This window comes from Triticum urartu, chromosome 5A, assembly GCF_056163025.1.
Source record: "Triticum urartu cultivar PI428250 chromosome 5A, HENAU_Tu73, whole genome shotgun sequence".
Taxonomy (NCBI): Eukaryota; Viridiplantae; Streptophyta; class Magnoliopsida; order Poales; family Poaceae; genus Triticum; species Triticum urartu.
In genome coordinates, this window is record NC_141877.1 from 204,594,175 (window position 1) to 204,620,083 (window position 25,909).

The window sequence follows — 25,909 nt, forward strand, 5'->3', positions numbered from 1 at the left end:
TCAATTGTCTACCAAAATAAGCATTAAAATCTTCTTGCTTAGCCATAAATTTATCAAACTCATCTAAGAATGGGCTAGCAAACTTAGTAAACGGGATTTCAGCTTTATCATATCTATAGAGAGAATTTACCTTTTCTACCTGTGTCGGGTTATCAAGACCATGAGTTTCTTCAATAGGTAATGGACTAAGATCATATGTTTCTTCAACAGGCGGTAAATTAAGACCGTGTATTTCTTTAATAGGAGGTAAATTCTTAACATCTTCAGCTTTAATACCTTTTTCTTTCATAGATTTCTTTGCCTCTTGCATATCTTCAGGACTGAGAAATAGAACACCCCTCTTCTTCGGAGTTGGTTTAGGAATAGGCTCAGGAGCTGGCTCAGGAAGTGTCCAATTATTTTCATTTGTCAACATATTATTCAATAAAATTCTAGCTTCATCCGGTGTTCTCTCCCTAAAAACAGAACCAACACAACTATCCAGGTAATCTCTGGAAGCATCGGTTAGTCCATTATAAAAGATATCAAGTATTTCATTTTTCTTAAGAGGATGATCAGGCAAAGCATTAAGTAATTGGAGAAGCCTCCCCCAAGCTTGTGGGAGACTCTCTTCTTCAATTTGCACAAAATTGTATATATCCCTTAAAGCAGCTTGTTTCTTATGTGCAGGGAAATATTTAGCAGAGAAGTAATAAATCATATCTTGGGGACTACGCACACAACCAGGATCAAGAGAATTAAAGCATATCTTAGCATCACCCTTTAATGAGAACGGAAATATTTTAAGGATATAAAAGTAGCGAGTTCTCTCATCATTAGTGAACAGGGTGGCTATATCATTTAATTTAGTAAGATGTGCCACAACAGTTTCAGATTCATAGCCATGAAAAGGATCAGATTCAACCAAAGTAATTATATCAGGATCAACAGAGAATTCATAATCCTTATCAGTAACAAAGATATGTGAAGTAGCAAAAGCAGGGTCAGGTTTCATCCTAGCATTAAGAGATTGCTGCTTCCATTTAGCTAATAACCTCTTGAGTTCATATATATCTTTGCAAGCTAAAATAGCTAAAGCAGCTTCTTTTTCAAAAACATAACCCTCGGGAATAACAGGTGAGTCTTCATCATCACTTTCATCAATATTATCAGATTCAATATTTTCATTCTCTCTAACCCTAGCAAGTTGTTCATCAAGATATTCACCAAGTGGCACAGTAGTATCAAGCATAGAAGTAGTTTCATCATAAGTATCATGCATAGCAGAAGTGGCATCATCAATAACATGCGACATATCAGAACGAATAACAGAAGCATGTTTAGGTGTCGCAAGCTTACTCAAAACAGAAGGTGAATCAAGTGCAGAGCTAGATGGCAGTTCCTTACCTCCCCTCGTAGTTGAGGGATAAATCTTGGTTTTTGGATCTCTCAAGTTCTTCATAATGATAAGCAAATATAAATCCCAAGTGACTCAAAGAATAGAGCTATGCTCCCCGGCAACGGCGCTAGAAAATAGTCTTGGTAACCCACAAGTATAGGGGATCGCAATAGTTTTCGAGGGTAGAGTATTCAACCCAAATTTATTGATTCGGCACAAAGGGAGCCAAAGAATATTCTCAAGTATTAGCAGCTGAGTTGTCAATTCAACCACACCTAGAAACTTAATATCTGCAGCAAAGTATTTAGTAGCAAAGTAATATGATAGTAGTGGTAACGGTAGCAAAAGGTAACAATAGCAAAAGTAGTGTTTTTGGTATTTTGTAGTGATGATAGCAATAGCAACGGAAAAGTAAATAAGCGAAGAATAGTATATGGAAAGCTCGTAGGCAATGGATCGGTGATGGAGAATTATGTCGGCTGTGGTTCATCATGTAACAGTCATAACCTAGGGTGACACAGAACTAGCTCCAATTCATCAATATAATGTAGGCATGTATTCCTAATATAGTCATACGTGCTTATGGAAAAGAACTTGCATGACATCTTTTGTCCTACCCTCCCGTGGCAGCGGGGTCCTAACGGAAACTAAGGGATATTAAGGCCTCCTTTTAATAGAGTACTGGAACAAAGCATTAGCACATAGTGAATACATGAACTCCTCAAACTATGGTCATCACCGGTAAGTATCCCGATTATTGTCACTTCGGGGTTAATGGATCATAACACATAATAGGTGACTATAGACTTGCAAGATAGGATCAAGAACTCTCATATAATGATGAAAACATAATAGGTTCAGATCTGAAATCATGGCACTCGGGCCCTAGTGACAAGCATTAAGCATAGCAAAGTCATAGCGACATCAATCTCAGAACATAGTGGATACTAGGTATCAAACCCTAACGAAACTAACTCGGTTACATGATAGATCTCATCCAACCCATCACCGTCCAGCAAGCCTATGATGGAATTACTCATGCACGCCGGTGAGCATCATGAAATTGGTGATGGAGGATGGTTGATGATGACGATGGCGGTGGATTCCCCTCTCCGGAGCCCCGAACGGACTCCAGATCAGCCCTCCCGAGAGGTTTTAGGGCTTGGCGGCGGCTCCGTATCATAAAACGCGGTGATTTCTTCTCTCTGATTTTTTCTCTCTGAAACCAAATATATAGAGTTGGAGTTGAGGTCAGAGGAGCTCCAGGGGGCCCACGAGGTAGGGGGCGCACCTCCACCCTCGTGGATAGGAGCTTCATCTTTTTGGACAGGTGGTAATTCTTCTGAAAACAGCGTTAGTCCGGGTTAGTTCCATTCAAATCATGCAAGTTAGAGTCCAAAACAAGGGCAAAAGTGTTTGGAAAAGTAGATACGACGAAGACGTATCGTTGATAACCACAAGTATAGGGGATTGCAACAGTTTTTGATAAGTAAGAGTGTCGAACCCAACGAGGAGCTAAAGGTAGAACAAATATTCCCTCAAGTTCTATCGACCACCGATACAACTCTACGCACGCTTGACATTCGCTTTACCTAGAACAAGTATGAAACTAGAAGTACTTTGTAGGTGTTGTTGGTTAGGTTTGCAAGATAATAAAGAGTACGTAAATAAAAAGTAGGGGCTGTTTAGATAAAGAAACAATAAAGTAAATATAGCGAGTGTGGAAAAGTGGTGGTAGGAGTTGCGAAATTGGCCCTAAGCAATTGACTACTTTACTAGACCGATAGCAAGTATTATGTGGGAGAGGCCACTGCTAGCATGTCATCCCTGACTTGGAATTCTATGCACTTATGATTGGAACTATTAGCAAGCATCCACAACTACTAATGTTCATTAAGGTAAAACCCAACCATAGCATTAAGATATATTGGTACCCCTTCAATCCCGTATGCATCAATTTCTATGCTAGGTTGAAGCTTCTGTCACTCTTGCCCTCCAATACATAGTCCTATCAACATGCAACTAACCCTAGGGTGTGATCCACGCGCGCAATCATATGATGGGCACCAAAGGACAGCAGCATAACCACAATAAAATTAAATCAATCATAGCAATTCATCAACCACCGATAGGACAACGAAAATCTACTCAGACATCATAGGATGACAACACATCATTGGATAATAATATGAAGCATAAAGCACCATGTTCAAGTAGAGGGTACAGCGGGTTGCAGGAGAGTGGACCACTGTAGATAGAGGGGGGAAGGTGATGGCGATGTTGGTGAAGATGGCGGAGGTGTTGGTGTAGATCGCGGTGATGATGATGGCCCCCGGCGGCGTTCCGGCGCCACTGAAAGCGAGGGGGAGAGAGCCCCACTCCTTCTTCTTCTTCCTTGACCTTCTCCCTAGACGGGAGAAGGGTTTCCCCTCGGGTGCATGGCCTCCATGGCACGGGAGGGGCGAGAGCCCCTCCGAGATTGGATCTATCTCGCTCTGTTTCTGCGTTCTCCCCTGGCTCTGTTTCACTGTTTCGTGTATATATGGATATTCGTAACTCCGATTGGCCTGAAACCTTCGCCGTGATTTTTTTCCGAAAATTAGCTTTCTTGTGGCAAAAGAAGAGCGTCAACCGCCTTACGGGTGGCTAACGAGGGTAGGGGGCGCGCCCCCTGCCTCGTGATACCCTCGGGCACTGTCTCGCGTGGATTTTTCTTCCGGAATTTTCCACCAAAAAGTATCTCCGTCCATTTTTATCCCGTTTGGACTCCGTTTGATATGGATATTCTGCGAAACCAAAAACATGCAACAGACAGGAACTGGCACTAGGCACTGGATCAATATGTTAGTCCCAAAAATAGTATAAAAAGTTGCCAAAAATATATGGAAGTTGTAGAATATTGGCATGGAACAATCAAAAATTATAGATACGACGGAGACGTATCAGCATCCCCAAGCTTAATTCCTGCTCGTCCTCGAGTAGGTAAATGATAAAAAAAAGATAATTTTTGATGTGGAATGCTACCTAGCATAATCTTGATCACATATCTAATCATGGCATGAATATTAAGATACGAGTGATTCAAAGCAATAGTCTATCATTTGACATAAAAACAATAATACTTCAAGCCTACTAATAAAGCAATCATGTCTTTTCAGAATAACAAGGCCAAAGAAAGTTATCCCTACAAAATCATATAGTCTGGCATCTTCTCCACACAAAATACTCATATCATGCACAACCCCGACGGCAAGCCAATCAATTGTTTCATACTTTTGACGTTCTCAAACCTTTTCAACTTTCACGCAATGCATGAGCGTGAGCCAGGGACATAACACTATAGGTGGAATAGAATGGTGGTTGTGGAGAAGACAAAAAGGAGAAGATAGTCTCACATCAACTAGGCGTATCAACGGGCTATGGAGATGCCCATCAATAGATATCAATGTGAATGAGTAGGGATTGCCATGCAACGGATGCACTAGAGCTATAAGTATATGAAAGCTCAAACTGAAACTAAGTGGGTGTGCATCCAACTTGCTTGCTCATGAATACCTAGGGCATTTGAGGAAGCCCATGGTTGGAATATACAAGCCAAGTTCTATAATTAAAATTCCCACTAGTATATGAAAGTGATAACTCAAGAGACTCTCTATATGAATAACATGGTGCTACTCTGAAGCACAAGTGTGGTAAAAGGATAGTAACATTGTCCCTTCTCTCTTTTTCTCTCATTTTTTGTAGGCTTCTTTGGCCTCTCTCTCTCTCTTTTGGGGGGGGGGCTTCTTTGGCCACTTTTATTTTGATAACCTCACATGGGACAATGTTCTAATAATGATGATCATCACACTTATATTTACTTACAACTCAATATTACAACTCGATATCTAGAACAAGGATATGACTCTATATGAATGCCTCCGGCGGTGTACCGGGATGTGCAATGATCTAGCATAGCAATGACATCAAAAAACGGACAAGCCATGAAAACATCATGCTAGCTATCTTGCGATCATGCAAAGCAATATGACAATGATGCTCAAGTCATGTATATGATGATGATGGAAGTTGCATGGCAATATATCTCGGAATGGCTATGGAAATGCCATGATAGGTAGGTATGGTGGCTGTTTTGAGGAAGGTATATGGTGGGTTTATGGTACCGGCGAAAGTTGCGCGGTACTAGAGAGGCTAGCAATGATGGAAGGGTGAGAGTGCGTATAATCCATGGACTCAACATTAGTCATAAAGAACTCACGTACTTATTGCAAAAACCTATTAGTCATCGAAACAAAGTACTACACGCATGCTCCTAGGGGGATAGATTGGTAGGAAAAGACCATCGCTCGTCCCCGACCGCCACTCATAAGGCAAACAATCAATAAATACCTCATGCTCCAACTTCGTTACATAATGGTTCACCATACGTGCATGCTACGGGAATCACAAACCTCAACACAAGTATTTCTACAATTCACAACCACCCACTAGCATGACTCTAATATCACCATCTTTATATCGCAAAACTATTGCAAGGAATCAAACATATCATATTCAGTGATCTACAAGTTTTATGTAGGATTTTATGACTAACCATGTGAATGACCAATTCCTGTCATCTCTCTAAATAGATATAAGTGAAGCAAGAGAGTTCAATTCTTTCTACAAAAGATATTCCCGTGCTCTAACAAATATAAGTGAAGCAAAAGAGCATTCTACGAATGACGGTTTTCTATGTAAAGAGAAACAGGCAATCCAAACTTCAAATGATATAAGTGAAGCACATGAAGCATTCTATAAAGCCATACTCAAAAGATATAAGTGAAGTGCAATGAGCATTCTATAAATCGACCAAGGACTATCTCATACCAGCATGGTGCATAAAATAAAAATGAAAACTAAATGCAAAAGACGCTCCAAGATTGCACATATCACATGAACGAAACGATTCCGAAAACATACCGATACTTGTTGAAGAAAGAGGGGATGCCTTCCGGGGCATTCCCAAGCTAAGACGCTTGAGTCTCCTTGAATATTTACTTGGGGTGCCTCGGGCATCCCAAAGCTTGAGCTCTTGCCTCTCTTCCTTCTTCTCACATCGAGACCTTCTCGATCATCGAACACTTCTTCCACACAAAACTTCAATAGAAAACTCGGTAAGATCTATCAGTATAATAAAGCAAATCACTACTCTAAGTACTGTTGCAAACCAATTCATATTTTGTTTTTTGCATTGTGTCTACTGTAGTATAACTTTTTCGTGGCTTAATCCATTGATATAAATTGATAGTTTCATCGAAACAAGCAAACTATGCATCAAAAACAGAATCTGTCTAAAATAGAACAGTCTGTAATAATCTGAACATTCACCATACTTCTGATACTTGAAAAATTCTACCACAATTAGGAAAAATAAACAATTTGTATAGGAAGACAGTGCAAAAAGAATCAGAACCATTTGACATTCCAGCTAAAATGTAAAATTGCACACTACAGCCAAAGTTTCTGTCCTACACCGTACAAACCATTAAGCAAATGTAAACATCCTAAAGGCAAACCTTGGCACATTATTTTTATAATATAATGGAATTGTACAAGGGGATAATTATTTTTATTGAAAAGTTTCCGTAATTAAGATTCACAAAGTTCCCATGGGCATGAACAAAGTTCAAGGACGTCCCCCACTTTCACAATGCTCGTCTCTCTCACTTTCACTTTTCTTTTTGAAAATTTTTGGGTTCCCCTCTTTATTTTTGTTGTTTTTAAACTATATGAAAGCACTCAACAGAAATAAATGACTCTCTAAAACTTCTGGGTTGTCTCCCTAGCAGCGCTTTCTTTAAAGCCATTAAGCTAGGCATATAGTGCTCAAGTAATGGATCCACCCGGATCCCAAGGTATATCAAAGCCAATTTTAATTAACAATGATTTGTAATTTAGTAGTGAGCACAAAGTAACATATATCATGCAACAACGAAGTCTATCTCTCTTCCTATGCATCGCCATGTCATAAAAGAACAATTCATGCACACAAAGTAAAGGCCAATGCATAGTATAAATAGTTTCTTGCAATTTTGTTGTATTGGAAACATAGAGAGGTGGAGATATAGTTCCTCTCTCATAATAATTGCAAGTAGGAGCAGAAAGAACATGCATATTATATATATCAAAATCATCATGTGCAACGGTAAAAGGCAACCCATCAATATAATCCTTAATAAGGGCAAACTTCTCCGATATAGTGTAGTCGGGAGAATTCAAAAAAATAATAGGACTATCATGTGTGGGTGCAATAGCAACAATTTCATGTTTAACATAAGGAACTATAGCAAGTTCATCTCCATAAGCATAATTCATATTGTCATCTTGTCCACAAGCATAGCAAGCATCATCAAAAAGGGATATTTCAAAAGAATCAATGGGATCATAGCAATTATCATAGTATTCATCCTTCGGTAAGCAGGAAGGGAAATTAAACAATGTATGAGTTGAAGAGTTACTCTCATTATAAGGTGGCCACAGGTGATCAATCCGCTCTTCCTCCTTTTGTTCTTTGCTCTCCTCCTCATCTTTTTCATCCAATGAGCTCATAGTTTCATCAACTTCTTCTTCCATAGATTCCTGCAAAATATTAGTCTCTTCTCGGACAGCGGAGACTTTCTTAATAAGAGCATTAATATAGGAATTATATTCATAATTATCATAGCAATATTTTAAGATAGCTAAATTTTCAGGCCTATAAACATCATCATCATAAGCTTCATGCTTCTCAAACAAAGATTCAATTTCATAAGCACCCTTAAAAGCAACAAATTCTTCTATTTGTTCCACATCATAGTAATCATATATACCTCTAGCATAAGAAGACAAGGTTTCATTATCATTAAATTTGCATTAAAAGGGAAGGTGTGGAGCATTCATCCTAGAGCAACAATTATAATCATAATTCAAGCATACTTGCCGAGCATACCACTTCAATATATAAATTTGATCCCATAATAGTTTCCCTTTTTGTGTCAAGCGATAATCCCTAAAGTATGCACGTTGATCCAATGTTACTCCCATTATCAAATTGAATGAGGTTTTCTCAGGATTATCAAAGTGGTACATAATATTTTGCACATATTGAGCATCGAGGGTTTTAGCAGGTTCCCCATCACCATGAGCAGAAAGTACACCTATTTTTTTGGTATTTCGTGTTCCATATCCATAACTAAAGATAAAGAACAACTAATAACAGCAAATAAAAATTACTTAGTGATAAATCAAACAAGCACACACGAGAATATTCACCCCACGCTATTGCTCCCCGGCAACGGCGTCAGAAAAAGGTCTTGATAACCCACAAGTATAGGGGATCGCAATAGTTTTCGATAAGTAAGAGTGTCGAACCCAACAAGGAGCTAAAGGTAGAACAAATATTCTCTCAAGTTCTATCGACCACTGATACAACTCTACGCACGCTTGACGTTCGCTTTACCTAGAACAAGTATGAAACTAGAAGTACTTTGTAGGTGTTGTTGGATGGGTTTGCAAGATAATAAAGAGTACATAAATAAAAAGTAGGGGCTGTTTAGATAAAGAAACAATAAAGTAAATATAGAGAGTGTGGAAAAGTGGTGGTAGGAGTTGCGAAATTGCCCCTAAGCAATTGACTACTTTACTAGACCGATAGCAAGTATTATGTGGGAGAGGCCACTGCTAGCATGTCATCCCTGACTTGGAATTCTATGCACTTATGATTGGAACTATTAGCAAGCATACAAACTACTAATGTTCATTAAGGTAAAACCCAACCATAGCATTAAGATATATTGGTCCCCCTTCAATCCCGTATGCATCAATTTCTATGTTAGGTTGAAGCTTCTGTCACTCTTGCCCTCCAATACATAGTCCTATCAACATACAACTAACCCTAGGGTGTGATCCACGCGCGCAATCATATGATGGGCACCAAAGGATAGCAACATAACCACAAGCAAATTAAATCAATCATAGCAATTCATCAACCACCGATAGGACAACGAAAATCTACTCAGACATCATAGGATGGCAACACATCATTGGATAATAATATGAAGCATAAAGCACCATGTTCAAGTAGAGGGTACAGCGGGTTGCGGGAGAGTGGACTGCTGTAGATAGAGGGGGGAAGGTGATGGAGATGTTGGTGAAGATGGCGGAGGTGTTGGTGTAGATCACGGTGATGATGATGGCCCCCGGCGGCGTTCCGGCGCCACCGGAAGTGAGGAGGAGAGAGCCCCCCTTCTTCTTCTTCTTCTTCCTTGACCTTCTCCCTAGATGGGAGAAGGGTTTCCCCTCTGGTCCATGGCCTCCATGGCACGGGGGCAGGGGCGAGAGCCCCTCCGAGATTGGATCTGTCTCTCTCTGTTTCTGCGTTCTCCCCTGGCTCTGTTTCACCATTTCGTGTATATATGGAGATCCGTAACTCCGATTGGCCTGAAACCTTCGCCGTGATTTTTTTTTCTGAAAATTAGCTTTCTTGCGGCAAAAGAAGAGCGTCAACCGCCTTACGGGTGGCTCACGAGGGTAGGGAGCGCACCCAGGGGGGCAGGCGCCCCCCTGCCTCGTGACACCCTCAGGCTCCGTCTCGCGTGGATTTTTCTTCCGGAATTTTCCAAATATTCCAAAAAGTATCTCCGTCCATTTTTATCCCGTTTGGACTCCATTTGATATGTATATTCTGCAAAACCAACAACATGCAACAAACATGAACTGGCACTGGGCACTGGATCAATATGTTAGTCCCAAAAATAGTATAAAAAGTTCCAAAAATATATGAAAGTTGTAGAATATTGGCATGGAACAATCAAAAATTATAGATACTTCGGAGATGTATCAATCATAGTGCGATAAGCAATAGGCTATTTGACATGCCCAAACCAAGGGAGAGCTGCATGTGGGTCCTGAAAAACAGGTAGAGTTATTGTTAACGGAATCACCTAAAAAGTCCCCCATATGTCTGCGTTTCTCGCTGTCTTGGTGTGTTTATCCTTCCAGAGGACCGATGACCAGACCACCAGATGGTGCCTGTGGGATTGAGACCTGAAAAGGAAACAAGTAAAAGTGAAAGTATGTGTGTATCCGATGTCGGTTGAGCCGTACTACGGGCCACAAGCTAGTTATGCCTCCGTCGATGCCCATGGAATTTTGAGTGCGTAGTTATGTACGCACGGCACGAATGCCACCACTTGATCAGAACTGCGACGAAGGCCGGATTGCTAGTCGAGCTCCTAACGAGCCGAGCTCTCCTGCTACAGAGTAGTTTGGACCCTCTTAACGGTGTCCGTGGGCTCGGCAGCCAAATTAAGGTTCTGCTTGAGAAGGCCGCTCTGTACTTCTACTGCTAAGGCAGCTGTGTGCTCTTCTGTATGGACGGAGCGTTCCATATTTCCGTTGACTGTTATGACGCCGCGTGGACCGGGCATCTTGAGCTTGAGATAAGCATAGTCTGGTCCTGCGTTGAATCGAGCGAACGTGGTTCGTCCGAGCAGTGCATGATAACCGCTGCGAAAGGGGACGATATCGAAGATTAACTCCTCGCTTCAGAAGTTGTCCGGAGATCCGAAGACAACCTCTAGTGTGATTGATCCCGTACAGCGGGCTTCTACACCTGGTATGACTCCTTTGAAGGTAGTCCTAGTGGGCTTGATCCGAGATGGGTTAATGCCCATTTTTCACGATGTATCCTGATAGAACCGATTGAGTTAGGTGGAACCCATCAGTTATTGGGTCTAGGTCCAGTGCGGCTGAGCCACCGTGACGGATACTGGTCGGATGATCCCGGTGATCAAAGGTGATCAGGCATGACGACCATGGATTAAATTTTGGGGCGATTGGCTCTGTCGCATAGATATCCTTGAGCGCACGCTTGCGCTCCCTCTTGCAGATGTGGGTAGCGTATATCATGTTCACCGTATTGACCAGAGGGGGAAACTTCTTCTGTCCCCCTGTGTTCGGTTGCTGGGGTTCTTCGTCACCGTCCTCGCTTTGTGGTCATGTTTCCCTGTTGTCGGCGTTTAATTTGCCGACCTGTTTAAAAACCCAACAATCTCTATTTGTATGATTGGGTGGTTTGTCTGGGGTGCCATGATTCTGGCACGGACGATCAAGTATGCGGTCCAAGCTGGATGGGCCTGAATTGTTCTTTTGGAATGGCTTCTTCCACTGACCGGACTTAGAGCCCCTGAATCCGGCATTGACTGTCGTGTCCTCGGTGTTATCACTGTTGTTTTGACGCTTGTATCTGTTGCATCGAGAATTGTCTTTGCTATTTTTAGCTTCAGGGGTGCCGGCGTCGCTTGCATTGTTTTTGCTACGGGCCAACCAACTGTCCTCGCCCGCACAAAAGCGGGTCATGAGTGCCATGAGGGCTGCCATGGATTTTTGCTTTTCTTGGCCGAGGTGGCGAGCGAGCCATTTGCCGCGGATGCTGTGTTTGAAAGCTGCCAGGGCTTCAGCATCCGAAAAATCGACGATTTGATTCTTTTTAGTTAAGAACCTAGTCCAGAATTTCCTGGCGGACTCTCCGGGCTGTTGAACTATATGGCTTAAGTCATGAGCGTCTGGAGGTCGAAGTTCCTTGGAAGTTATTGAGGAAGGCCTCTTCCAAGTACTCCCAGCTACCAATAGAATTTGCAGGCAGACTGTTGAGCCAGTGTTGAGCTGGCCCCTTGAGTTTTAAAGGGAGGTATTTGATGGCGTGGAGGTCATCTCCGCGGGCCATATGAATATGGAGAATGAAGTATTCGATCCACACCGCGGGGTCCGTGGTTCCATCGTATGATTCTATATTCACGGGTTTGAACCCTTCTGGGAATTCATGATCCAGGACCTCATCAGTGAAGCAATGAGGATGTGCGGTGCCTCTATGTCAAGCCGTATCGCGACGTAGCTCTGATGGAGTCTGTCTACGGTTTTCAGCCCACGCATGACTAAATTTTTCATGTCCGAATTGGTGGCCATCGTCGCGTGTCGAGGCACGTCCTCGCGATCCGTAGATTGATCTAGTATGTCCTGCTTTATTGCTCAGGTTTTGCCGGAGGTCATATGTATGACCGTGGGCTAATTTACCTCTACCTGTGCGGTGAGGCGGTGCTGGCTGGTGTTCGGCGTGAGGTGTCGTTTTGTCTCGACCACGTGGTGGTCGGTCAACCGCATTGTATGATGGAGGTATGCATTCCGGCGCCTCCTCGTCAAACTGAGGTAGCAATTTGCGCTTTGGGTAGCTTTTGGTTGGGCGCATGAGGCCATATTTTCCGGTTGCTTGGACATCGGTCCATTTATCATTGAGCAGATCTTGGTCAGCCTGAAGCTGCTGCTGCTTCTTTTTCAGGCTCCTTGCAGTGGTAATTATCTGGCGCTTGAACCGCTCCTGCTCCAGAGGTTCCTCAGGCATGATGAAATCGTTGGTGCCGAGGCTCACCTCATCTCGGAGACCGGAAGATAACTTCCGTCCTCTGAGTCTTCTGCATGGCCTGCTTGCTAGGGCTAGCCTGCCCATCTTGCCGTTCATCTTGTTCATTAGCTATTTCAATGGGGTCTTTGTTGTCTTCGGCACATTCGGGAGTATTATCTTCTCCTGTGCCGGTGTTGCTGTCTTTACAGCGACTTGACTTAGAGCGGCGCCACTGACGCCGGCGCTGGGATTGTATTTTGGAAGGTTTATCCTCGGCCGGATCTTCCTTGTCATCGCCGCTGTTCTCCTTTGGTGCATCCACCATGTATACATCATACGAGGAAGTGGCCGTCCAGCGTCCGGTGAACGGCGGGTTCTGGGCCTCTTCTTCTCCAGCATCGTCGTCCATACTATCGATGTCCTCGGAGTCGTAATCAAGTGTGTCGGTCAAATCCTCGACCGTGGCGATGAAGTGGGTGGCGGGTGGGAAGCAAAATTCTCCACCATCAACCCCTAGTTCGAACCGGATATAGTTCGGCTGTGAGTCCTCTGCCAAGGACAGGTTCTTTAACGAGTTTAGCACATCGCCTAAAGGTGAGTACTGGAAGATGTCTATGGCGCTAAACTTGAAGAACGATAAACGATCAAGTTCGGCGTCCGCGGGCTCATGTGGTTCGGAACTTATGGCCGGAGACAAGTCAGGAGTTCCGGTGACAAAGATGTCGTGAGAGATTAAGTCTATGTGCGGCTCCAACGCCGTGGAATCTGTGGCCTCCGTGGTGGGGTTGATCCTCCCGTCCTCGGATGGAGCAGTCTGCTCCGGCTCTAAGGCCAGAGCGGTTATAGGAGCGATCTCCTGGATGCGGTTTGATGACAGATTTAGGTCATGATCATCAAGGTGACCAGGGGTGGCAGCCGTGGTCTCGACTCCGGCGAAGATCAAGTCTCCACGGATGTCCGCAACGTAGTTCAAGATCCCAAATCTGACCTGATGGACAGGGGCGTAGCTTTCGATCTACTCTAGATGGCCAAGCAAATTGGCCCGCAATGCGAAGCCGCCGAACACAAAGATTTGTCCGGGGAGGAAAATTTCTCCATGGACAGCGTCATTATTGACAATTGAAGGGGCCATCAAACCTTTTGGCGACATCACACTGGAACTCTCAATGAAAGCACCAATGTCGATGTCAAAACCGGCGGATCTCGGGTAGGGGGTCCCGAACTATGCGTCTAAGGTCGATGGTAACAGGAGACAAGGGACATGATGTTTACCCAGGTTTGGGCCCTCTCTATGGAGGTAATACCTTACGTTCTGCTTGATTGATATTAATGTATACGAGTATTACAAGAGTTGATATACCTCAAGATCATAATGGCTAAACCCTAGAGGTCTAGTTGGTATGGCTATGATAATGAATCTCTCCTATCCGAACTAAGTCCTCCGGTTTATATAGACACCGGAAGGATCTAGGGATACACAAGGTCGGTTACAAAGAAGGGAATCTACATATCAGGTCTCCAAGCTTGCCTTCCACGCCAAAGAGAGTCCGATCCGGACACGGGTGCAGTCTTCGGTCTTTGTATCTTCATAGCCCATCAGTCCGGCCCATGGCTAATAGGCCGGACGCCCGAGGACCCCTTAGGGGGCCACCCCTTGCGGCCCTCCTCTCTCTCCACTAAGGCCCATCTAGGCCCAATACTTCCCCCGGGGGGTTCCGGTAACCCCAGTACTCCGGTAAAAATACCCGAACCACTTGGAACCATTCCGATGTCCGAATACTACCTTCCAATATAATAATCTTTACCTCTCGACCATTTCGAGACTACTCGTCATGTAAGTGATCTCATCCGGAACTCCGAATAAACTTAGGTCACCAAAACACATAACTAATAATACAAATCATCGTCAAACGTTAAGCATGTGGACCCTACGGGTTCGAGAACTATATAGACATGACTGAGACACATCTCCGGTCAATAACCAATAGAGGAACCTGGATGCTCATATTGGTTCCTACATATTCTACAAAGATCTTTGTCGGTCAAACTGCAATAACAACATACATTATTCCCTTTGTCATCGGTATGATACTTACCCGAGATTCGGTCGTCGGTATCATCATACTAGTTCAATCTCGTTACCGGCAAGTCTCTTTACTTGTTCCGTAGTGCATTATATCGTAACTAACTCATTAGTCACATTGCTTGCAAGGCTTATAGTGATGTGCATTACCGAGACGGCCCAGAGATACCTCTCTGATACTCGGAGTGACAAATCCTAATCTTGATATATGCCAACCCAACAAACACCTTCGGAGACACATATAGAGCATCTTTATAATCACCCAGTTACGTTGTGACGTTTGATCGCACACAAGGTGTTCCTCTGGTATTTGAGAGTTGCATAATCTCATAGTCAGAGGAATATGCATAAGTCATGAAGAAAGCAATAGCAATAAAACTTAACGATCATTATGCTAAGCTAACGGATGGGTCTTGTCCATCACATCATTCTCTAATGATGTGATCCCGTTCATCAGATGACAACACATGTCTATGGTCAGGAAACTTAACCATCTTTGATTAATGAGCTAGTCAAGTAGAGGCATACTAGGGACACTCTGTTTTGTCTATGTATTCACACATGTACTAAGTTTCCTGTTAATACAATTCTAGCATGAATAATAAACATTTATCATGATATAAGGAAATATAAATAACAACTTTATTATTGCCTTTAGGGCATATTTCCTTCAGTCTCCCACTTGCACTAGAGTCAATAATCTAGATTACATAGTAATGGTTCTAACACCCATGGAGTCTTGGTGCTGATCATGTTTTGCTCGTGGAAGAGGCTTAGTCAACGGGTCTGCAACATTCAGATCCGTATGTATCTTGCAAATCTCTATGTCTCCTTCCTTGACTTGATCGCGGATGGAATTGAAGCGTCTCTTGATGTGTCTGGTTCTCTTGTGAAATCTGGATTCCTTCACAAAGGTAATTTCTCCAGTATTGTCACAAAAGATTTTCACTGGATCTGATGCACTAGGTATTACACCTAGATCGGATATGAACTCCTTCATCTAGACTCCTCCATTTGTTGCTTCTGAAGAAGCTATGTACTCTGCTTCAGACGTAGATCCCACCATGGTGCTCTGATTGGAACTGCACCAACTTATAGCTCCACCATTCAATATAAATACGTATCCGCTTTGCAACTTTGCGTCATCCGGATCAGCGTCAAAGCTTGCATTGACGTAACCATTTATGACAAGCTCTTTGTCACCTCCATAAACGAGAAACATGTCCTTAGTCCTTTTCAGGTATTTCAGGATGTTCTTGACCACTGTCCAGTGATCCACTCCTGGATTACTTTGGTACCTCCCTGCTAAACTTATAGCAAGGCACACATCAGGTCTGGTACACAGCATTGCATACATGATAGAACCTATGGCTGAGGCATAGGAAATGACTTTAATTTTCTCTCTATCTTATACAACTACAATGGTCGGGCATTGAGTCTGACTCAACTTCACACCTTGTAACACATGCAAGAACCCTTTCTTTGACTGATCCATTTTGAACTTCTTCAAAACTTTATCAAGGTATGTGCTTTGTGAAAGTCCAATTAAGCGTCACCGAGGTCTTTCATTGAAAAAAAATCTTATTCAAGTATCCTTTTATGCTATCCAGAAATTCTGTATCATTTCCAATCAACAATATGTCATCCACATATAATATCAGAAATGCTACAAAGCTCCCACTCACTTTCTTGTAAACACAGGCTTCTCTAAAAGTCTGTACAAAACCATATGCTTTGATCACACTATCAAAGTGTATGTTCCAACTCCGAGAGGCTTGCACCGGTCCATAAATGGATCGTTGGAGCTTGCACACTTTGTTAGCACCTTTAGGATCGACAAAACCTTCTGGTTGCATCATATACAACTCTTCTTTAAGAAATCCATTAAGGAATGCGGTTTTGACATCCATTTGCCAAATTTCATAATCATCAAATGCGGCAATTGCTAACATGATTCGAACATACTTAAGCATCACTACAAGTGACAAGGTCTCAGCGCAGTCAAATCCTTGAACTTGTTGAAAACCTTTTGCAACAAGTCGAGCTTTATAGAAAGTAACATTACCGTCAGCGTCAGTCTTCTTCTTGAAGATCCATTTATTCTCTATGGCTTGCCGATCATCAGGCAAGTCAACCAAAGTCCACATTTTGTTCTCATACATGGATCCCATCTCAGATTTCATGGCCTCAAGCCATTTCACGGAATCTGGGCTCATCATCGCTTCTCATAGTTCGTAGGTTCGTCATGGTCTAGTAACATGACTTCCAAAACAGGATTACCATACCACTCTGGTTGACCTACGATGTTCGGTAGTAACTTGATCTGAAGTTTCATGATCATCATCATTAGCTTCCTCACTAATTGGTGTAGGAATCACTGGAACTGATTTCTGTTATGAACTACTTTCCAATTCAGGAGAAGGTATAATTACATCATCAAGTTCTACTTTCCTCCCACTCACTTCTTTCGAGAGAAACTCCTTCCGTAGAAAGGATCCATTCTTAGCTATGAATATCTTGCCATCGGATCTGTGATAGAAGGTGTACCCAATAGTATCCTTTGGGTATCCTATGAAGACGCATTTCTCCAATTTGGGTTCGAGCTTATTAGGTTGAAGCTTTTTCACATAAGCATCGTAGCCCCAAACTTTAAGAAACGTAGCTTAGATTTCTTGCCAAACCACAGTTCATATGGTGTCGTCTCAACAGATTTAGATAGTGCCCTATTTAACGTGAATGCAACCGTCTCTAAAGCATAACCCCAAAACGATAGTGGTAAGTCGATAAGAGACATCATAGATCGCACCATATCTAATAAAGTATCGTTACGATGTTCGGACACACCATTATGCTGTGGTGTTCCAGGTGGCGTGAGTTGCAAAACTATTCCACATTGTTTCAAATGAAGACCAAACTCGTAACTCAAATATTCACCTCCAAGATCAGATCGTAGAAACTTTATTTTCTTGTTATGATGATTTTCCACTTCACTATGAAATTCATTGAACTTTTCAAATGTTTCAGACTTATGTTTCATTAAGTAGATATACCCATATCTGCTCAAATCATCTGTGAAGGTAAAAAAATAACGATACCCGCCACGAGCCTCAACACTCATCGGACTGCATACATCAATATGTATTATTTCCAATAAGTCAGGGCTCGCTCAATTGTTCCGAAGAACGGAGTCTTAGTCATCTTGCCCATGAGGCATGGTTCACAAGTATCAAGTGATTCCAAAAGCCCATCAGCATGGAGTTTCTTCATGCGCTTTACACCAATATGACCTAAATGGTTGTGCCACAAATAAGTTGCACTATCATTATTAACTTTGCATCTTTTGGCTTCAATATTATGAATATGTGTATCACTATGATCAAGTTTCACCAAAAATAGACCACTCATCAAGGGTGCATGACCATAAAAGATATTACTCACATAAATAGAACAACCATTATTCTCTGATTTAAATGCATAACCTGCCTCACATCAAACAAGATCCAGATATAATGTTCATGCTCATAGCTGGCACCAAATAACAATTATTCAGGTCTAGAACTAATCCTGAAGGTAGATGTAGAGGTAGCGTGCCGACGGCGATCACATTGACCTTGGAACCATTTCCGACGCGCATTGTTACCTCGTCCTTAGTCAATCTTCATTTAATCAGTAGCCCCTATTTCGAGTTGCAAATATGAGCAACAGAACTAGTATCAAATACACAGGCGCTACTACGAGCATTAGTAAGGTACACTGATGTCTACAACGCAACTTTATTCTTGTAGACACGTGTTGGGCCTCCAAGTGCAGAGTTTTGTAGGACAGTAGCATGTTTGAAAGGATCGAGAAGAGGTGTCTAGAGGGGGTGGTGATTAGACACTAGGTGCTAAAAGTTGTAGTTTTTAAATTCTTTAGGTTGAAGTGGATTTTTGGCACAAGTTTAACAAAAACAATACATATCAAGCAAGCATGCAAAGAGTATATGAGCAGCGGAAAGTAAAGCATGCAACTTGCAAGAATGTAAAGAGAAGGGTTCGGAAGATTCAAACGCAATTGGAGACACGGATGTTTTTGTCATGGTTCCGATAGGTGGTGCTATCATACATCCACGTTGATGGAGACTTCAACCCACAAAGGGTAATGGTTGCGCGAGTCCACGGAGGGCTCCACCCATGAAGGGTCCATGAAGAAGCAACCTTGTCTATCCCACCATGGCCATCGCCCACGAAGGACTTGCCTCACTAGCGGTAGATCTTCACGAAGTAGGCGATCCCCTTGCCCTTACAAACTCCTTGGTTCAACTCCACAATCTTGTCGGAGGCTCCCAAGTGACACCTAGCCAATGTAGGAGATACCACTCTCCAAGAAGTAACAAATGGTGTGTTAATGATGAACTCCTTGCTCTTGTGCTTCAAATGATAGTCTCCCCAACACTCAACTCTCTCTCACAGGATATGGATTTGGTGGAAAGAAGATTTGAGTGGAAAGCAACTTGGGAAGGCTAGAGATCAATATTCATATGGTAAGAATGGAATATCTTGGTCTCAACACAAGCCTAGGTGGTTCTCTCTCAGAAAATATAGGTTGGAAGTGTAGGTTTGTTCTGATGGATCTCTCCACGAATGAAGAGGAGGTGGAAGGGTATATATAGCCTCCACACAAAATCTAACCGTTACACATAACTTTCCAAACTCGGTGGGACCGAATGATTAAACTCGGTCGGACCGATTCAACAAAGCTAGTGACCGTTAGGGTTTTCGGTGGGACCGACATGCAACTCGGTAGGACCGATATGATTAGGGTTAGGGCATAACATAATCTCGGTGAGACCGATTACACAAACTCGGTGAGACCGATTTTGGTAATAAGCTAACCAGAGAGTTGGTCAGGTAAGGTGGGACCGATCGCTCTCGGTGAGACCGAAATGTTATAAAAGGGAACCAGAGAGTATACATTGCAGTTTCATGGGACCGATCACAAGTTTCGGTGAGACCGAAACTATTGCAATAGGCAGCAGAGAGTTTGCAATCCCATCTAGGTGAGACCGACATCCCTATCGATGAGACCGATTTGCCTAGGGTTTGTGGCAGTGGCTAAGACATTTGAAACTCGGTGGCGCCGGATAGAAAGAATCGATGGGGCCGAGTTTGACTTTTGGTTTAGGTAATATGTGGATGTGAGAAAGTAGTTGAGGGTTTTGGAGCATATCACTAAGCATTTTGAGCAAGAACCTCATTAAGCAACACCTCATCCCTCCTTGATAGTATTGGCTTTTCCTATAGACTCAATGTGATCTTGGATCACTAAAATGGAAAATGTAGAGTCTTCAGCTTTGAGCTTGAGCCAATCCTTTGTCCTTAGCATCTTGAAGGGGTTTCACATCCTCTAGTCCATGCCACTTCACTGTTGAACTTATCTGAAACATACTAGATAAAAATGTTAGTCCAACAAGAGATATGTTGACATTAATTACCAAAACCCCTTAGGGAGCCCTTGTAATTTCAGTCTCCTCCTTTTTGGTAATTGATGACAACATACATCAAAGCTTTAGATCAAGATATTTAGAGTAGTAAGTAAAGCCTTGGAAAGACATGTAACTTGCATAGGCTCCCCCTACATGTATGCAATCATGTGAATATGGAATATAGGAGCATGTGAATGCATAAACATGACAGAGTAAGCAATGTGTTACATGTATCTTGGCTATATGCATCAGAGCAAATGATGAAAATATGAGAAATGTACCTTCATGCTTATGAGTCCTTCTTGCAAACAGTATGTACATCAGCAAGAATTTCTCATTCACATGACTGTGATGCATATACTTACCTTGTGATCTTGAGTTGGCTTAGGATGGGATGAACCTGCATAAACAAGGTTAGATAACACAGATACACCTACTGGCCAGAGCAAACAAGTGAGACCACAAGAATACCAAGACTGGGATGACATGTAGAGTAAGTACTAATTACCACATTGGATATAGACATGTCCCCAAAGGTAAAGATGTGCAATAAATTCAAGGATTTCCTTCCCTTAGATGCCTCGCTCCCCCTGAATCTAACATGGGATATTGGGAGAAGATAGGGAACATAAAATCAGAGCTCAAAGGAAATAAACAGAGCTAATGCAATCGAACAAACATGAACATGTATGTCCCTTCTTGAAGACATGTGACTTCTCTCCTCTTGAACACCAAGCATCTGGGTTCTCTTTCTTCCCTAGAGTATTCACTCCCCCTATAGATATGATTAAGCTTTGATGTGATGGTCTCTCTTTCCCCCTTTGAAATCAATTTCCAAGAAGGGTTCTTCTGGATTTTTTTCATGATGGGTTTGGTCCTTGAGTCACAGAACAAAGCAGCAAGTTGAGTAGGATGCTGGTCGAGGACAAGATTCAGTGAGTGAAGCTGGATTAAAAAAATTCAGAAACAAGTGGCAAGATGTTTTTCCTGCAGTGAAATCGGTAGCGCCGAGTTTGGTGTTTCGGTGGCACTGAAAGGGTTCGGTTGGACCGAAGTAAACAGCCCGGTGTGACCGAGTTCATCGTAGAGAAAACACTTGTCACCTCGGCTCACTAGACAAGTAAGATCTCACAAGGATTTACAAGGAATTTAATGTAGAAGATGCAGAACAGAAAATAAAAGAGAAGAAACTAAAAAGAATCTAGATGAAGTTGAAGAGGGAAACAAATATGCATGAGACAAATGCAAGAGCACAGAAAAGAACACAAGAGAACTTCATCTAGAATTGGGCGGTGACAAAGTCACCTATGTTAGAGTATATTGACTTAGGATTCAAGTGAGATCACTTGATGTTTGGTCATATTCATCGTTTAAGCTCAAAATGGGGTTACCATTTTTCGTCAAAGCATCTTGATGTATTCACATCTTGTTGAGTTGCTTTATCCCATGACTTGGAGTAAAGCTTCTCTAAGATGGAATAACATACCTTGAGTGGTGGTGTTGATCATGATCATGTAGTTGAACTTGTGTGGGTTGCTCAAGGTTGATGTAGCTCATCAAGAGTTGGGAGCATCACTTGAAGTTTGAGTTCATCTACCTACATGGGGTAGTTTTTGCAAGAGCACTTGTGTATCCAAAATGATAATCATGATAGAATTTGTCAAAGGATATGTTTGAATGGTTGTGTGCTTCCTTGTCTTCATCCACCATTGTGTAGTGACTTGGTGATATAGAAATTGCTCAGGATGTGAGTGAGTTGCAATCTCATAGATATTGATTCATCCAAGTACCTACACGGGTTAGATAGCATGCAAGGTGCAAATATATCCAAGACATAAGATAGTCAACATAAGAGAAATATCAAGGATTAGTCATAAGCTCATGCCTTGCATGTATTAAATGGATTTCCTACTCCAAGTTTGAAGCATCAATGATGTTCAATTCACCTCTTAACCTACAAAACACTTTCTCATCAAGTGGTTTGGTAAATATATCCGCCAATTGCTTATCGGTGCGAACATGCTTAAGATTAATGTCCCCTTTGGCAACATGATCTCAAATGAAATGATGACGAACTTCAATATGCTTAGTTCGAGAATGTTGCATGGGATTGTGAGAAATCTTAATAGCACTTTCATTGTCACAAAGCAATGGAACATGTTTCACATTGATCCCATAATCTTTAAGAGTTTGGGTCATCCAAAGTAATTGAGCACAACATGATCCAGCGGCAATGTATTCTGCTTCGGCGGTGGATAAGGATACCGAGTTTTATTTCTTGGAGGACCAAGAGACAAGAGATCTACCAAGAAATTGACAAGTACCCGAAGTTGACTTTCTATCAACCTTGTCACCGGCATAGTCCGAATCGGAGTAGCCAACAAGATCAAAGGAAGCGCTCTTTGGATACCAAATGCCAAAATTTGGTGTATGGATTAAGTATCTCACTATCCTTTTCACGGCCTTAAGATGACATTCTTTAGGAGCAGCTTGATATCGTGCACACATGCACACACTTAGCATAATATCGGGTAGGGATGGCAATTTTTCCCATGGGTATGGGTACTCGTGGGTATCCTACCCGAAAACAATGGGAATGGGCAAGACTTGAAGAGATTTTCTACCCACGAGTAATGGGTACCCATATCCGCAAAATATATGGATAGGGCATGGGTAAGAAATTGTGCCCATGGGTAAGCCAATGGATACCCAGAAAAAAATGAAAATAATTCCTATAACATGTGGGGTTAACATCCAACTCATATGGTCTAACCCTCAATCTCGTATTCCTTAAACAAGTCATAGCTCATAGGCTCATAATCACCTGCTTGCCACTCCTCATACGTCCTATGTGACTCCTCAAAAATATGAAATATCGATTCTTCGCTACCAGACTCTTGTCGAACACTCGATCCATCAATCCCCAATTCCCACCACCACCTTCCACTACGTCGGCCTTCCACCAACCGCTGCTCATACTCCCCCGATGCCTCCAAGATGCCACCCACTGGAGGAGGGCACATACGTGCTATAGTACTCTACCATGATCACTTGAATTTTGAACTCATTTCTCTACCTCTTAAGAATTTAAATGCTATATATTGTACCCAATGGATACCCATTGGGTATAGGATACCCGATGGGTATGGGCATGGGTGTCAGTTTATACCCATGGGTATTGAAGTGGGTGGGTATAAAAAGTTTCTATGGGTATGGGTTTGGGTAGAAGGAGGTTGTACCCGCCCATACCCTACCCATTGCCATCCCTAATATCGGGACGTGAAGCACATAGATATAACAATGAACCAACCCTAGAGCGATAAACCTTTTGATCAACCGGTACACCATCTTTGGTTAAATCAAGATGTCCACTAGTAGGCATGGGTGTAGTCATACCTTTGCATTCTTGCATATTGAACTTCTTGAATAAGTCTTTGGTGTACTTTGTTTGAGATACAAAGGTGCCTTCCTTACTTTGCTCGACTTGCAAACCGAGAAAGAATTTGAGTTCACTCATCATCGACTTCTCAAACTTCTCCGACATTGGCTTTCCAAACTTTTCACTAAAATGAGGGTTAGTTGATCCAAATATAATATCATCGACATAAATTTGGCATACAAATAGTTCTCCATTAACCCTTTTAGTAAAAAGAGTAGAATCTATTTTTCCAATTTCAAAGCCTTTTTCAATAAGAAACTTGGTCAAGCATTTATACCATGCTCTAGGAGCTTGTTTAAGACCATAAAGAGCTTTGTGAAGTTTGTAAACATGATTAGGTTTCTTAGGATTGAAAAATCCGGGAGGTTGCTTAACATAAACTTCCTCCTCAATTTCACCATTCAGAAAAGCACTTTTAATGTCCATTTGGTATAAGGTGATATCATGATGATTAGCATAGGCAAGTAAGATGCGAATGGACTCAAGTCTAGCAACAGAGGCATATGTCTCACCATAGTCCATACCTTCGACTTGAGTGTAGCCTTGGGCAACTAGGCGTGCTTTGTTGTGGACAACTTGACCATCTTCATCTTGCTTGTTGCGAAACACCCATTTGGTACCAATGATGTTGTGGTTGTTGTCGGGCTTTTCAACCAATGTCCACACTTGATTTCTCTCAAAGTTGTGTAGCTCTTCATGCATAGCATTTATTCAATCTGGATCTTCCAATGCTTCTTCAACCTTCATAGGTTCAATGCGAGAGATGAATGAGTAATGTTCACAAAAGTTAGCTAAACGAGTTTTTGAGCGAGTGATTCTCCCGGTTTGGATATCATTGTAGATTTGCTCGACGGGATGATCTTTAGCAATTCTTGCTCGAACTCGTGAAAGCTTTTGCTTGGATCTTGGTTGAACATCTTCTTCATCTTGGCCTTCTTCTTTGTTGACATTGTTATTCTCTTGTCGTGTTGGAGAAGGAGGTTGTTGGCGTTCCTCTTGATGCACTTCCTCGTTTTCTTCATCTTGATGTGTCCCACTTGTGGATGCTTCGATATCAACTCTTGGTTCACCTTGTCATGATGTAGATGCTTCCACTTGGACGGATGAGGTACTCTCCTTCACCTCCGTTGGACGAATCTTGCCAATAGACAAGTCTTGGATTGCTTCCGAAGGGTCTTTGTCTCCTACATCAATTGGCAATTGCTCTACTTGCGAGCCGTTAGATTCATCAAACTTCACAGCTACCGTCTCTTCAACCTTTCAGGTGAAATTATTGTAGACACGGTATGTGTGAGAGTTTGAGCCATAACCAAGCTGAAAACCTTCATGAGACTTAGGAGCAAATTTAGAACGACGATGCTTATCAAGAATGTAGCACTTTGAGCCGAATACTCGAAAGTATCCAACTTGTGGTTTGTTACCGGTGACGAGCTCGTATGTCGTCTTGCCGAGTAGCTTGTGAAGATACAAGCGATTTGTTGCATGACAAGTTGTCTCAACCGCTTCCGCCCAAAAGTGTTTTGGCATCTTGTACTCATCAAGCATCGTTCCTGCCATCTCAATAAGAGTCCGGTTCTTCCTCTCAACGACTCCATTTTGTTGAGGTGTGTACATAGCCGAGAACTCATGTGAAATCCCTTCTTCGTCAAGAAAGGTATCCACATTTGTGTTCTTGAACTCCGTTTTGTTGTCGCTTCGAACCTTCTTGATCTTCACGTCAAATTGATTTTGGGCCTTCCTAGCAAAGTTTTTGAAGATCTTTTGGACCTGCGATTTCTCATCAAGAAAGAACACCCACGTAAATCTTGAAAAATCATCAACTATGACTAGTCCAAATGAGTTACCACCGAGACTCTTGTAGGCATTTGGACCAAAGAGATCCATGTGAAGTAGCTCGAGTGGTCTTCTCGTGGTCATGATGTTCTTTGCGTGATGACTTCCTCCAACGTGTTTCCCTTCCTGACAAGCACTACAAAGTCTATCCTTGTAAAATATAACATCTTTTACTCCAAGGATATGATCACCTTTAATAAGCTTGTCAAGGTTTCGCATACCAACATGACCTAATCGTTTATGTTGTAACCAACCTTTAGAAGATTTAGAAATTAAGCAAGTTCTAGGTTGAG